General features: G+C 40.7%; 1 protein-coding gene across 1 annotated transcript in view; it reads left to right on the forward strand.

The window, feature by feature from the left end:
- The first annotated feature begins 463 nt into the window (after positions 1–463).
- Positions 464–15262, forward strand: part of rnf152 (ring finger protein 152) — an 82835-nt gene continuing 68036 nt past the window's right edge. Inside the window, exon 1 of the mRNA XM_049565413.1 lies at positions 464–835. The gene's annotated coding sequence lies outside the window, so the exon portion shown is untranslated. The remainder of the gene's footprint in view (positions 836–15262) is intronic.

The following is a 15262-nucleotide window of genomic DNA, read 5'->3' on the forward strand; positions in this document are numbered from 1 at the left end:
CATTTTAACCAACCACAGGGACATTTTAACAATAGAAGCAGTCTGGTGAACATAGGAGCACTGTGTAGCAAACTACAGGACACCTGCACCAACCACAGGGCCATTTTAGAGACACCAAAGAATTGACCAGAGGAGCATCTGGGCTGAAAAGAGGGACACTGTGCGACAGGAAGGCACTTGAGTATCAGAGAGGCACTGGCGGCAACTACAGGGAAAACTGGGTGATCTGAAGGGGGTAAATTAGGGCATCTGTGCCTGGCTCTTTCAGGGCCGGGCTGTGCCCCTCTGCGCGCGCCTCTGTCGCCACTTTAAAAACTGTGTCAGAGACTACAAAGCCATGTCAGGATAGACATTTTTTGCAGTGCAGTCAGAGCCACCAAAAGCAAGCGAAGCGCAACGGTGCAGCAGGACTCCAAGCAGCCGGCTCGGCTCTGCTCACCGCCGGCCACACTCGCGTCACATCACACCCCCAGCTCGTGGTGACACGGTTTTATTCTCAGCGTGTCACCTGAAGCCTGTAATGTGTGTGTCTACATTTTATTTCTCCTACAGTGAGAGGGCGTATCCGCTCTCGCAGAGAGGCTGAGCCAGTGAAGCGGGAGTGGGAGGGCTTTTCAGTGTTTTCGCTGGTTTGAAACATAGGAAGAAAACAGCGAGCAGCCACGCCGCCCACTAAACAAGGCGAAGCGCGCATCAACAATTTCGCAACAGCCGCCGCCGCCGCCGCTGCTGCTGCCCCGATTAAACCCACGGAGGAGCGGAGGAGAGCAGACACCCACAGACAGACAGTCAAGAGATCACTGCTGCTGTTGTCCTACACAGGAACTAAAGAAAGGTGAGCTCCACATTTCTCTTTAAAATGATGATTTATTGTATGGAGTCTGTCTGACGGAGCGTTGAGGAAACGCAACAAAGTTATTTCCGATGTGAGGATATTTGCTTTGTTTGGTCCTGTAGGTGGGAGCTGCATCCCTCTTTGGCTTTGTCTGCACACTTCTGCATGTGCATTGTGCTCAGTCAGTCATGCAGCACGAAATGCGTGATTGTAGCATTGATATATCGAAACATGAATTCATTTTTGGAGTGTGTATTTTGTGAAACGCTGCTTTTAATGATGTTTACAGGCATTTTATTGAGTTTTATTCCCTCTGATTTCTTCCCTTACTCCTACTGTAGCTTCACATGTCTTTACGACGCTCAACAGACATTTATAGTGCTACATCTGTATCAGTGTGTTCCTTTTGTTGTTTTACTACCAGGTGTGCTTTGTGTTGTTATCTGAATTCCTGTCCTTTCATCAGACAGCCCGCAGCAGGGGTCTAATGCCATTGTCACCCAGTGTTATGGTGATTGGTTAAAAACCTGTAAACTTTTTGATGTACCTTACTCCTGCATTTTTTTTGTGGTATTTGGACACTGAGTGCAGCTTTCTCCCTCCACTGTCATCTTTTTTTTTTTTTTAGAAAAATATTTAAAGTTTTATTTATCAAAAGCATATTCCCTATCAGCCACCTCCTGCAGTGAGAAGAGCGAGGCGATAATGAAATGTAAGTGGCTTGTTTCCTCTCTGTCTCCAGTGTGTTTTCAGATGCAGAATTAGAATTGATAAGCGCTCCAGCTGAGCCACAGGCCACCCATGTCCTGCATGAAGAGAGTGCTTGTTGTTGTTTCAGTTTTGTGAGGAAAAAAAAAAAAACTTGAGGAGGATTTCCAGTAGTCCTAATTTAAAGTTTTCATTCTTCTTTTCTCATTACATTTGACTATAGCTCTCCTTCTTTCCCCATGAGTTTGGAAAACCTTGTAATCCCCCTGCTTTTTAGTTTTATTCTTTAAAAGCCTGATTTGCTGCTGCTGGACTTCATCCAACATTTAGGATGTGTCAACGCTCGCGTAATTCTCGGCTAACTTAATTGCCTGCAGGATTACTGTGTTCGAATGAGAGTTTACGTCAGTTTGATTTCTTGTTCTGTAACCTTCACTGCTTGTGAGCTGTTTCCTTCTTGTCTGTAAAACCATTTCCTGCTGTTTTGTGTGCGCCTCTCACACTGATGATGACATGCAGTTATTTATGGACATTTTATGTGTGCCCACAGCCGTATAGATGGCAACCATTGGCTAATTTAATACCTTTGGGGTTTGATGTTTGTGTTGTTTGGACAAAACAAGGAATTTGAAGATTGCGATCAAGGCCTTGGAGCCAAAAAAACTACTAGTCCCTTTCTGGACCCGCTGTAAAGGTAAGATCCACCAGTTTTATACACCAAGATTAATGTACTCATCACGTGCGGCTCTACTCTCTTGTGTATGTATCTTGGCTGCGGTTCAGAAACTTTTTAATGAAAGCCAGAGGGCATTGAGTTTGAAGGGTGTGGACGTTTACCAGACATAGAGGAGTCTTACGAAAGATTCTGGTCAGTTGCATGATGGGAGATGTAGGATTAAGAGTTTTTGTAGATTGACCAGTGCTTGTGATTGAAAGTTTTACAGGAATTTACTGTGTATGACGCATCAATTTTAGATCACTGTTTTCTTTAATCTGTGTCTCATGAGTTTTCCAATTTAACAGCATAAGAATACTAACTCAGTAAATTACTCCTTTGTCATGTCAGTTGATGTAATGCTTCAGTGCTGCATATTCCCAAAGACATTTTTGTTTGACTCACAGTAAGCGTGAAGCTTTAGGGCTCGGGGTGTTCCCCACTTTACCTGGTAGGTACTGTCGTCTTGCCTTGCTTGTGATGGTCATTTTTTATGCCTCCACACTGGCAATAGCTTTTGCCGGAGACATTATGTTTTTGGTGTCCATCCGTATTTCTGACGGTACGTCTATACGTCCATACGTCCCTATGTATGTCCCATTCTTGTGGACATGATATCTCCAGAACACTTCAAGGGAATTTCTTCAAATATGACCCCAGTGTCCAACTTTTAAAAAGCCTAAACTAAACTAAACTCAGTGATGAACTGATTAGGTTTTGGTGGTCGAAGGTCAAAGGTCAAGGTCACTGTGACCTTGTCTGATCATTCTCATGAACCCAATATCTCAAGAACAACTTGAGAGAATTTTTTCAAATTTGGCACAAAGGTTGACTTGGACTCAAGGATATACTGATTAGATTTTGGTGGTCAAGGTTCATAGGTCAAGGTTGCTGTGACCTTGCATCCATCTCATTCTCATGAACGAGATATCTCAAGAACAGCATCAGGGAATTTCTTGAAATTTGGCACTAACGTCCACTTGGACTCAACGATGAACTGATTAGAATTTGTTGGTCATACGTCAAACGTCAAGTTTATGTTACCTTATCTGTCCCAGTCTTGTGATATGTTTCATTGGTCCGATTGTCTGTTTTTCTAATTTTCTAATTGTATTGACACAGATTTTGGCTATGCCTGTTGATAACGCCTGCTGGAAATTGAAAATGAACCGAGAGGTTATTGAGGTGATGCCAAGTTTTTGACCATAATTCATGAATTTATATGTTAATTATGATGTAATTTCATACAAATGTCTGATAGGATAAAAAATAGAAATTATTTTATATCCAAAAGGTCAAAGCATCATAATGTTCTCCAAAAACACTTTTCTGGCCATTATTCCAAGTCATATCTCAGGAACAGAAGAGGAAGGTACATATGAGTCTGGACAGACAGGGATGTAAGCTGTAACTTTGTACTGTGAGGCGGTAATTCTCGATCTGACAATGATAAGTTAAATTTAAAAGTGAACGAAGGGGTTTTGGAGGTTTGTCAGTCAAGTTTCCGCTCCCGTTTCTGTATCTTTAATCCAGTGTGATCAATTTATTAAAATCAGTGTGTGCATGGCTTTTACAGTGTTTGTCAGTTGTAATAACTGAACAGGGATCAGTGTTGGTGACTCATGATTAATCAATGTAGTAACATGTAAAAACAGTTCCAAATGTTGCAACTACAACAACAAGGATGCAGGAGGACGAATGCGTCAGTGTAGTTTCTCAGACACAAACATCCATCACTAAAAGTGCACGCAGCACACATCTCCAGTTTATATTCCCTGGATCAAACTATTGGAGAGAGGTTTACATTCCTGCAGTTTTGCTTTGTTAAAGCTCACACCAGCGGATTTATATCCTCCAAACAACAGTCACATGAATTCATAAGTTGCTTGTTTATTGGACAGAGTTTTGGTAACCTGTCAACCTGCCAGGTTAGAGAATTTGGCAGCAAGACACAGCCAGTCAAAACAAATCTGATTGCACTCTGTGTTTTTAAGTGAAACGTGATGGATTTGACTGGGTGTTTATACACTTTGAGATTAAGAACACACAAAGAAGAAGCTGGATTTCACCCATGAAACCTGTTATGTTTGTTGTCGATCCTATTTCTTGGACTCCCATTTGGCACCTCTCATAGATTTTTGCTCACATTAATTTAAAAGCTGCTGAGGCATTTCACAAAAAAACATTGTGCCCTTTGTTTTGAGCCAAAATGTAGACTAACGTGAGAAAGAGCAAAGGTCCAGAGCTGCAAAGTAATTGGTTATCTGAGTTATTAAAATGCATTGGTTAGTTTAATTTGCTCAAGATGTTGAAACAAGATAAAGAACTTGTATTGTGTGGTCAAAATATCTTGAAAGCCTGTAGAAAGTAGTAACAGCCCTGCGACAAATTTTTGAAGGTTAATTTGTTTGATTTTGTTGAGACTTTACCTATTTAAAGTCATTTGGAAATGAACTCTAACAATCTCACAACCTTCAGCACAAATAGGATAAGATGAATTATATTGACAAAAGTATGTGGACAGGGTTTGCTTCAGGCTGTTTTTCCAGTTAGTGTGGTAACAAATTTTTGGCAAGAATATATGTTTGTTCTTGCCTTGTTTGAACATCACAATGCCTTTGTGCACAAAGCCAGCTCCATAAAGAGCTGGTTTCGTCAGTTTGGCGTGGAAGAACTGGGACTGGTCAGCATACAGCCCCAAACTCAGCCTTGTCCAACTCCTTTCCCTACAGCAAAGTTCCAAAATCTAGATGAAAACCTGAAACCAAAAGGCTGGAATTAGATACACGACAGTCGCACATAGGTGCAATGTTAAAGTTTCCATATACTTTTGGCCATGTATTCTTAAACAATAAACAGATTAGGATGGATAAGGAATGGATGGATGAATAGAAAATAAAGAAATACACACTTTACCTTATTTGCAGTCAACATCTAGTTATAATTAGGGTGTGGGTCAAGGGCGGAGTCAGCAGGGGGGAAAACATTCCTTTTCCCCATCCCGTAAATGCCTGGAACGTGTGATTTTTAAATTCACACAAGAGATGCTATTACAGTTACTACTGATATACTGATATATTAAACTTACCATAATATCAATACCCTCCAGCCATTAACACTGTGACGTACAACACTAGCATGTTTAAGTGAATTTTTATGCACGTTTTGAGACAGTATAGCAGTGCTGACTTTACTCAACGCCATTGAACTTGAACTTGAAATCTAGCCTGTGTTTTGACGATCTGCTACCATGCAGGGATTTGCCACCTCAAGAACTACATGTCCTTGAAGGCAACTTTTATACCAGTGGTTAAACAACACTGTTTGGATAAAGCATTCAATTTTTTTCTGTTTAACAGCTCTGAAATTGCCATCGCTAAACCCACTCAATTTAAATAAAAACAGTGATTTTAGTGTTTAAAGAGGCAGCATGTTTTCATTGCTAACAGCTGAATTATGTGTACATTTTAACCAAGTCAGAGCTGGTCATTGGTGGAACAGTGAAAAGATGAACCAAGACCATTTTTGTTTCTGGTTAAACAAAAAGGATCGTACTCTTAAACAAAGATATCTATCTCTGTTGGGATCCATTCCATAATGTTGTCAAACAATTGGAATAACAATCTGATCCTGTCATTGGCAAAAACAAGTACTTTTAGTGGACGTACATTGACAGTGCAAACATGCCCTTTTACATTACAGCCTGTTTTGCCACTGCCTTCTGCAGCACTCTTGCTCAATACTGGGCCAATTTGCAAAAAAATGTCAATCCCATCAGTCACTTAGACACAAAAACAAGGGAAAATAGGGTCCAGGTTGGAAAATTATGTCCAGAAAGCCACACAACAACTCTTCAACATGGTGGTGAATGCTTTGCCCCAGTGTAAAAGGATGTGATATTGTATTGGATGTTCCCAAAAAAACAGACTGCATGCCATCGACACTACTTTTTACCCCAGGTGGAGACCAAATGTGTTCAGTTGCAATATATTTTGTCCAGTCTTTGTATGCTAAATCAACCTGTTGATTTACTATGTAATGAATTACTATGTAGTTGCAAAAGCAACTTTTCTTTTTTGCCCAGCAGAAGCAGAATCAATGAGTTCAAATTAATAGCCCATATTTGTAAGCAGCTGTTTACTATCCGTGCTTTTATTTGCATGCTGTCTCTTGGAAGTACCCCAGATTATGTAGATTTATTGGACTCAGCCACTACAGCCGGTGCAACTTAATGTTTAGGGGAATATGTCACCTTATATCACCTACACTTATCAATATTTACTTGGTTTTATCTAACAGCTGCCTGATACCTTGTGCGAGCAGTCAGAAGGAATGAAGGTAAACATTGCCTTTGAGTTTGCTGAGGCACAGAGCTTCAGACACGTTCACAGCTTTGAATTTGTCCTTTAAGAGCTTAACTTGTCCTGGCATCTTATTCCAGCCTCTTTTTTTCTCTTTGGAGGGTGTGAGATATTTGAAATGTGATGCTGGGTGTTTGGCATCTGAAAAGGTTGCAGTTTTATTCAGTGTCAAATTGAAACAGGCACCTTATTTTTTTAGTCCCTTGCAGGTTTCAGATCATTCTTTGCATTTTGTCCCTGTGAAAAACTCAAAAAGAGTTATGTCATGTAAGGGTTGAATAGAAATTAGTTTTTCTTTTAAGCTTGAGGAAGATTCATGATTTTAATCAATTTATTTTAGCACAAATGCGAAAAGACTAAAACTGATGGGATACTTAAGGCCGTAATGCATGATAAATAAGGTTGCATCCATTCTAGCAGCCCTTGCGAGTCTGTACACAGACACAGAGCCTGTTCAAGATCACATCCTTACATACTATTCATACGAAGGAAAATTGCTCAAAAATGTCCATTCCCGCTGTAAAGCATGGGTATTTTGTGTATGTGAAAAAAGTCTGGATCTACTCTAGATTGGCAAGAATTTCTGAAAATGACACGTTACCAACTGGACATACTTAACTGCATCAAAATGCATTGTGGCATTTGTGAGGTTTCAAAAATTAACTGTTGGATAAAGTAATTACGAATGATGGTGGGTGACATTAAGGCCTCTAGTTTCCCAGTGTGGCGCAGGGTGGTGCAGAGTGGCGCAGAGTGGTGCAGGGTGGTGAACTCCGCGCAGAGCTAGTTTCGAGCAGCGCAACCCGAGGCGCATTCAGTTTGGTAGTTTGGCAGACCGAGGTGCGCTGAGATGGGTGTGGCGGCGCAGCAGGGGGAGGTGTCGACAGATCCAGCTTGGCGCAGTGACAGTTTCGTGCCAAAAGGCTTCGCCGAAGGTGCGCTAAAAGCTCGCCAGCTGAAACCAGGTCTACTGTCAGCGCAGGGGGAGCACAGCCGGTGTAGTGGAAGTTTGGCTGACAGTGCGCACACATCACCAAAACCTCACAGGCAAGTTTCCAGAATGTCAGGCACATTAACAATGCAATAAATACCCACAAAACCACTATTCAATGCAACTATCTGCAATCAGCACATAAATGTATCTCTATATCGACTGTCCCGTCACATCTGATGTCAGATCAAAGGGGATTGGCACCGTTTGGCACGCGTAATGGAAATCCGTGGAGGTCTGCTCGCAGTTCCGTATATTCGGACAGTACGAGCTTGGATCTTCTGGACCAAAACATCAGTTTCCTCCTGGGAGAAGTTTGGCCGTCTGACACTGCTGCTCTCTTCTGCCATGGTGAATTGAGTAAACTCTCATTACGCCTTCACGCGGCGCATTTAAGGGCGAGGAGAGGGGCTCATTTGATTGGTGTGATGTGAATTGGCTGTGTAAAACCCACTCAACGCCTTCTCTCTTCCCTCTTTCCGACTTGCGCAGGTAGGAGGGATGGAGGTGGGAAAGAGGAGTAGCTGCGCCAGTGCGCATGGTGTGCCAAACTTGCAAAATCCGCCTGGCCATACCCAGCGCCTCTGCCTCGCCCGGTCTGCGAAACTAGAGGCCTAAGTCTCAACTGAGGCTCGGCATCAACAATGACCAATAATGCTGCTCCTAGAGTGAAGCTCCAATAGCATGCTGTCTGTAGTCTATCACTACCAGATGCTTAAATTAAGTAGTACAATAAGGAGAGTATGAAAACCGACATCAGTTTGAGGACTGACAGAAACTTAATGTCTGCATTGTCACTGAAATGTTCCTCTCTGCATAATAAGAACTTGTAGCTACTTTTGATTAGTAATACTGGATTTCTCTTAAGAAAAGTTTGAATGAAGGACCTATAACAGAGCCTCTCTACTCTGTAGTATTGTTATTTTTACTCAAGTACGAGATCTGAGTACTTCTTCCCCAGTGTTATGGGGAATGTGGTAGAGTGAAGCACAGCTGGGTTAACCAGCTTTACCCTCAAAAATAGTGATTGAAAGTCATGATGTTCTGCTGTGCCAGCAGCCTCTGGCCTAATCCATGCATCACTTAAATAAATATGACAAGATGTTCATTAACTAGATCAATGATTTCACGTTAGCCTCAGATTGAATATGTCGAGCTGATGTTGATGTTGGCTGATGGAAGCTCCACCACCTACAGAATTAGACGACGTTCTCCATCAACAGATTTTTCTGCCCTCTGCTCGTTGTTTCTGTAACCTCTCTGGGGACCTTCAGTCCAGCTCTGCGTCCCCTCCATACATCATTTCCCACTTTATTCTACTTTCCATTCTCCAAAAACTGCACCTCTGCTGTCTCCTCCATTAATTTCTCCTCTCCCAGGACAGTTGGCAGGTCTGCTCCCACCTTTCCCTCTGCTTCATTTGCATCTTGGCTCCACACGGCTGCCCAAGTGCTTTCTTGGAGTCAGGTGGCTAATTGGTTCCCATCTGCTGGGAGAAAGTGGCCTTTATGGGATCTTGGGTAATTTGTGTCAGGAGTTTTACCACATTGATTTAGTTTTTCCCTCCCTGCCCAGAGTTCACACACTGTTATCTCTTTGTTTTCTTCATATTGTTGCAGCAGGTGAGCTATGGGATTCAGCTTTGACATCTTCCGGGTTGTTTTTCAATGCAGGGTAAAGAGTTTGGAGCGCTGTTGCAATATGTTTGTGTACAAAATATATTATTTAGATTTTGTTCAGTTAATCTGTCAGTTGTGAAATTCTCTGAGGCAAAAGGAAGGACAGAAATGTAGTAATTTGTTTTTACCTCTCAGCCACTTTATTTAGAGCATCAGTGTCTTGAGCAGTGGTGAAAGAGATAGTAATATCCTTTAGTTAAGTGATACCACAGTGTGAAAATACTCCACTACAAGCAAAAGTCCTGCATTCAAAACCTTACTTAGGCAAAAATATGAATCAGCAACATGTACTTTAAGTACTTACAGGAACAGTGTGTAAGATTTAGGGGGATTTAGTGGCATCTATTGGTGAGGGTTGGAGATTACAACCAGCTGAAACTCCTCCTGGTTAGTATTCCTTTAGTGTTCATTGTTCAGGAGGTTTTTACCGGAGCTGACTTATCCACAGAGGTCTCTTTCTCTCCAAAATAAACAGACCAGGTGATTTTAACCAGTGAAAACACTGAATAAAGCAGTTTCATGCTTAAAAAAAGAGTGCTTTTCTGATGCTCTTGTCACAGAGTGGCTGCTAACAATGGTGGCTGTTATGAAAACACAAATATCCCTGTCTAGAGCCAGTGTTTGGGTTGTCCTTTTTGGGCTACTGCATAAACAGTGTCTATGTAAATACAAATGTCTCATTCTCAGGTAACGAAAACACAACAATTCTTATTTTCATTATATTTTAAAGAAATACTTATACTAAGAATACTTATTATATTATATTACATGTCTTACATCATATTCCCCTAAATCCTATACACAGGGCCTTTAAAGTATAAATATTGACAGTGTAGTAAAATGTTTAGTGTTTTTTATTCTATGTGATGTTCATGATTAGTATTCCTGCTGCATTAATGTGTATGTGTCATTGTACTGCTGTAGATGTTTATGGTTGAGCTCATTTTAACTCCTTGATATACTGTTGGGTAGTTTCATCTACAGTAATGCATCATATTCTATGAGATCATCATATGTTTGTGCTGAGGCTGTCCTGTGAGAACCACGTATCTCTAAAAAGTCCGAAAAACAGCCTTTTTCAGCTTTGTGATGATACATTTTCCAGCTGATCCAAGAGGGTTGTTATGCCTCTGCCCCGGCGATAGCAGTGTCCAGAGTCATTATATTTTCGGGTTGTCCATCAGTCCATTCATACATCTTTCCATCCCATTCTCATGAACATGCTATCTCAAGAACATCCGCTTGGACTCAGTGATGAATTGTTTAGTTTTTGGTTGTAATAGGTCAAAGGTCAAGGTCAGTGTGACCTTAACTGTTTCAGTTTTTTGAAACTGATATCTCAAGAAAACCCCAAGGGAATTCTGTCATATGGCACAAACGTCAACTTGGGACTTAACAATGGACTTATTAGATTTTTTCAGTGGACAGGAAGGGGATGGAATACTGTAATCTGAAAAGTAACTAAAGCTGTCAGACAAATGTAGTGAAGTAATAAGTGCAATATTTATCTCTGAGATGTAGAGGAGTATAAGTATAGAGTTGCACTAAATCGAAGTGCTACATTTAAGCATCTCTTCTCTGCTGTTTTGACCAGATAACGTGCACTTCCCCCAGTGCTCATCTGAGGTTTTAATTTCACAATCACTTATCTGCAGTGTGAGTTCCTTCTGTGTACAGAGACAGGTTCAGAGGAGGAAGTGAACAGGTCTAACAAACCAAAAACAGGAAGTGACAGGAAACACCGAGACACTTGTTTCAGGGAGACAGTTTGTTGACTTCTTTGCTACCTGGAGAAAACAAATAATTTCAGTCAGCAGAGCGCCGTGCCAGCAGAGACTGCTGGCTCTCATCCATACTGCACTTTACTGCACCTAGTTAACATTCAGCACCAACAGAGAATACTGTGTTTGGTCTCTGAGGGCGGCCGTTTATGAAAAGTCTAGACTGCAAGATGAACCAAATCCAGCTTGTTGAGGATATCTGCTGTTTGTAGGGTTTTTTAATGTGAGTGTGGCTACTTCAATACAGCATTTTACAATTGACATAGATTAGATTTTACAGTCTCTGTGTTTCTGACCAAATACTTACGATTTCATGATATTCTGGAAATGAGAGAGTGAGTCTCAAACTTCTCTTTCCTCCTTTGAAAGCAAAACAGTGTTATGGCCTGTATCCTTTTATAAACCTCTTTAATTTGTCTCATGCATTCACAATTTTAGTAAAATATGCAACAGAATGAGTCAAGTTAAATGTGATCAAGATCATGAGTTTCTGTCGTGCAAACACTTCAGTTGAGTTTCAGATGCAAAACTTAGTCATGTCGTTTTCCTAGATGAGCGTTACTTGTTTTTCTTCTCCTTCACAAAAAAATCTGTCTGCTGTCTTGCCAAATTTTGCTAAATGTTATCTTGATCTCAGTGCTTCTGCATCATTTAACTTTAATTACACTGTTTTAGAACCACTGGATTATCCTAAGATGAATTATTAACTGTCAACAAATGTGACATGCAAGTAGGACTGCCACGATTAGTCGGCTAATTGATGACTAATCGACTATTAAAATAATTGGTGACTATTTTAGTAGTCGACTAATCGGTTTGAGTCATTTTCATAGAAAAGTACTATAAAAGTACCCCAAAATACTCTTACTGCAGCTTCTTACATTCAGATATTGGCAGCTTTACACACTCTCCCGTGACAGTGAACTAAAACCCTTTGGCGTGAGTGTGAAACAAGACATTAAATGACGTAATTTTGGGGTTTGGGCGAGACAGACCGACATTTTTCAACATTTTAACACATTTTTTGATGAAATGATTAGTCGACTAATTGAGGAAATAATCGACAGATTAGTCGACAATTAAAATAATCGTTAGTGGCAGCCCTACATGCAAGTCATTCTTAAGCAAACATGTCAAATGTTGTTTTGTTAAAGTTTTTCCCAATATGACTGTACACTGCTTTTCTCGGTTTCATATAATCTTAAACTGAATATTGTTGGGTTTTGGACTGATGGTCGAATGAAAAAAGACATTTGAAGATCTCTGGGAACTTGTAATATACATGTCACAATTTTCTAGTCTCGCTCACCAGACCTTTCTCAAGAAAAGAAAGGTCTGGCTGGGCCGACTGTCACTTTAAGATTGGAGAAAAAAACGCCTCGGCTGTTTGTATTTCTTTCAACCAATCACAATCGTTCTGGGCGGTGCCACAGCAACGGTGCGCTTGCAAAAATATTGCCGGGGGGAAACAGCTTTTGGTGTAACACACCTACAAAAATTTCGCCTACAGGACGCGAACCATGGCAGAAAAATGGCAACATCCCCGCAAGATCAAACACTGCAAAAGTTAGTAAAGGACGTGTTGAAAAGTGCAACTGGAGGTGGTAGGGCGGGACTTCAGCGGGCGGCTCGTTCCACCCAATGAGAGGCTGATCTATGCAGCGAACTTCCACCCACTCAGACTACTATTTTCTGACATGGTATAGAATGGACAACTGATGGAATGATTGTAAATGAATACACTGATTAACTGATTGTGACAAAATTTTAATAAATGATCAGTTTTCATGTAGTCATGTAGAAACAGGTATAGAGAGATGGGTGATATGGCTGCACTGATGTCAGGAAAATATGCCATACATGATATTGTTGTTGAATATCACAATAACATTATTACTTGCAATAAATAAACAGATATAATGAAAAAGTGCAATATCACAGTCTTTCACTATGTTTTTATCGCACAAGTTGACATTGCAATGACAATATAAAAAGTGATATATTGTGTAGCCTTAATGAGCGGTAAGATGTGTCAAATGTCTATCTATGGGTGTGTTTGACCATTGTGTGCAATGTTAGAAATCAATAAGCATGACCACGTAAAGTACCTTTTATTTGTCAGGTATTTAATTTGTGCTTTATAAACAATAACAAAGGCATTACCGTGACAATAACAATCATATACCGTCTGTGATATGGTGGCTTATGTTGTCCTCTCTGCTTGGAGGGTAAGGAGCTCCTGAACCTCACTGTTTAGCTCATTTGCGGACATTTACAGCCCCTGTTCTTGTCCCTGTTTGAGTTAGCTGCTAACTGCTAACAACTTCTTTTTATATCTCCCACGGGGGGAGCAGCAATAGATGTAAAAACACACAGAGACAATACATCTGTGATCAGTTCCCTAATTTAGGCTAATTTTAACATTTTTTTCAATCTTTTCCTCTTTTCCAATTTCCCGTTTTATTTTATGGAAGTGATCAGTGTAAGCGCACTTGTCCTTTAAACTAAATTAATAAATAAATAAAAAATAAATGCTAACAAAAGTTGGCTGGTACATTCGTTACAGGCGTATCAGTTTGTAGAACAAGTTTGTAGAACAGTATTGAACAGTTAGAACAACGTGCAAATCACTCCTTCTCGTGGCTGTCTGCGCTTTTCCTGTCTTCGCGGCTGCAGCTTGAGCTCTCTTCATCTACTTCATTGCCACTGCTGTACACAATTTAAAAACTACAACACCCATAATTAATGTAGGCACTGCTACAGCCAATATGCAGCTGGCGGGAACTGCAGGACGACTCAATCACCATGATCAGGTTTTATGTTTTATCAGGCAATAACTACACCAGAGTCTGCTCTAGTGTCATTTTCGGAACGTCACCCTAACTGAAGGAAATATTCTGTTCTCGTTCTCCAAAACATTTTTTTCTTCCTCCAAATAAAAGACAAAATGAATATAAAAAAATGCTAAAATTCTTCTTAAAAATGACTTCAAGGAAGACTTGATGAACTGTATCCAAAAAAATAAAGATAGATGCCATCCCACATTTCCATTAATCTCATTATCATTTTATAAATGGATGTATATTTTAGATCTGATAATGAGTTCTCTGCTGTGACCTTCACTTCTCTTCCCCTCATCAACACTGTGCATTTTTATTCATAATGTTTTGTCACATGATCCCCCGCTGAGAGAGAGTTGTCGCTGATGAATCAATTTCAAGCTCTTTCTGAGAGATTCCTGACAATTGATGGGGGGTGCCGGCGGTGACCTTCTGTAATGAGGCAAGGTCTCCATATCTGCCAGCGGGGGTTCCTCTTCACCTGAAGGAGAGGGTGAATGAGCAGACTGAAATACAGGGCTGCAGACTGTAGCTCGGCTAAATTTAATTTGCGATTTAAAAAAAAAAAAAAAACAGGAGAGAAGAGGAGATGAGAAGCGGATGAGTTTTAAAGTGGCAATTGAGGGGAGATGATAGAAGTAACTGGTGGCGTTAGACCTCCAAGGTTATCCCACAAACTGAGACGCTCTCAGAGAATTGCACACATCTGTAGATGTTTTATTTAATACACTTATTGTGTTTTTAGTTTGCTGATACTTTGATGGTCTGCAGCCGGTTTGTGAGCTGATATGGCCATTTTTCTCTGACACTCCATTTGTTTCGCCGCTCTATCTAAAATGAGGATTGCGTGCATACAAACAGGCATATTGATACACCCGCTGACTCCTCCATCTATCCTTAATGACAGTATTTAATGCTTTTTTTAGGAGAAGCCATGAACCTGTGGCATATGGCGCCGCTTCCTTCCTCTCCTGCCCAGGATTCCTGAAAATGATCCAATTTGAATGAATCACCGTCTCCCTGGTGTTCCCGTTGTTTTGTGGGTGTCTCCTCCGATGATAGATGCTGTTATTTGTGTTTGCTGGATGGATTGTAAACGGTGACGAATGGTGAAGGCTAATGCATCCTCTGTTGTCGGAGGAAAATCATTTACCTTGCTTTCACAATCCATTAAGTCAATGAGAGGAAGAAAAGTTGGATCTGCAGAGGTGATTTCACTCCGTACATGACACTGACTGATTATAACTGTGGATACTGCAGGTGACATGTAATACATGCAACTGTATGGACAATTATTCATGTCTTAGTGTGGGAAACCACCCAACCACCCAAGTCTGTTAAAATGAGCCCAT

Source organism: Epinephelus fuscoguttatus, linkage group LG21 (assembly GCF_011397635.1).
Source record: "Epinephelus fuscoguttatus linkage group LG21, E.fuscoguttatus.final_Chr_v1".
In the NCBI taxonomy this organism is placed as follows: domain Eukaryota; kingdom Metazoa; phylum Chordata; class Actinopteri; order Perciformes; family Serranidae; genus Epinephelus; species Epinephelus fuscoguttatus.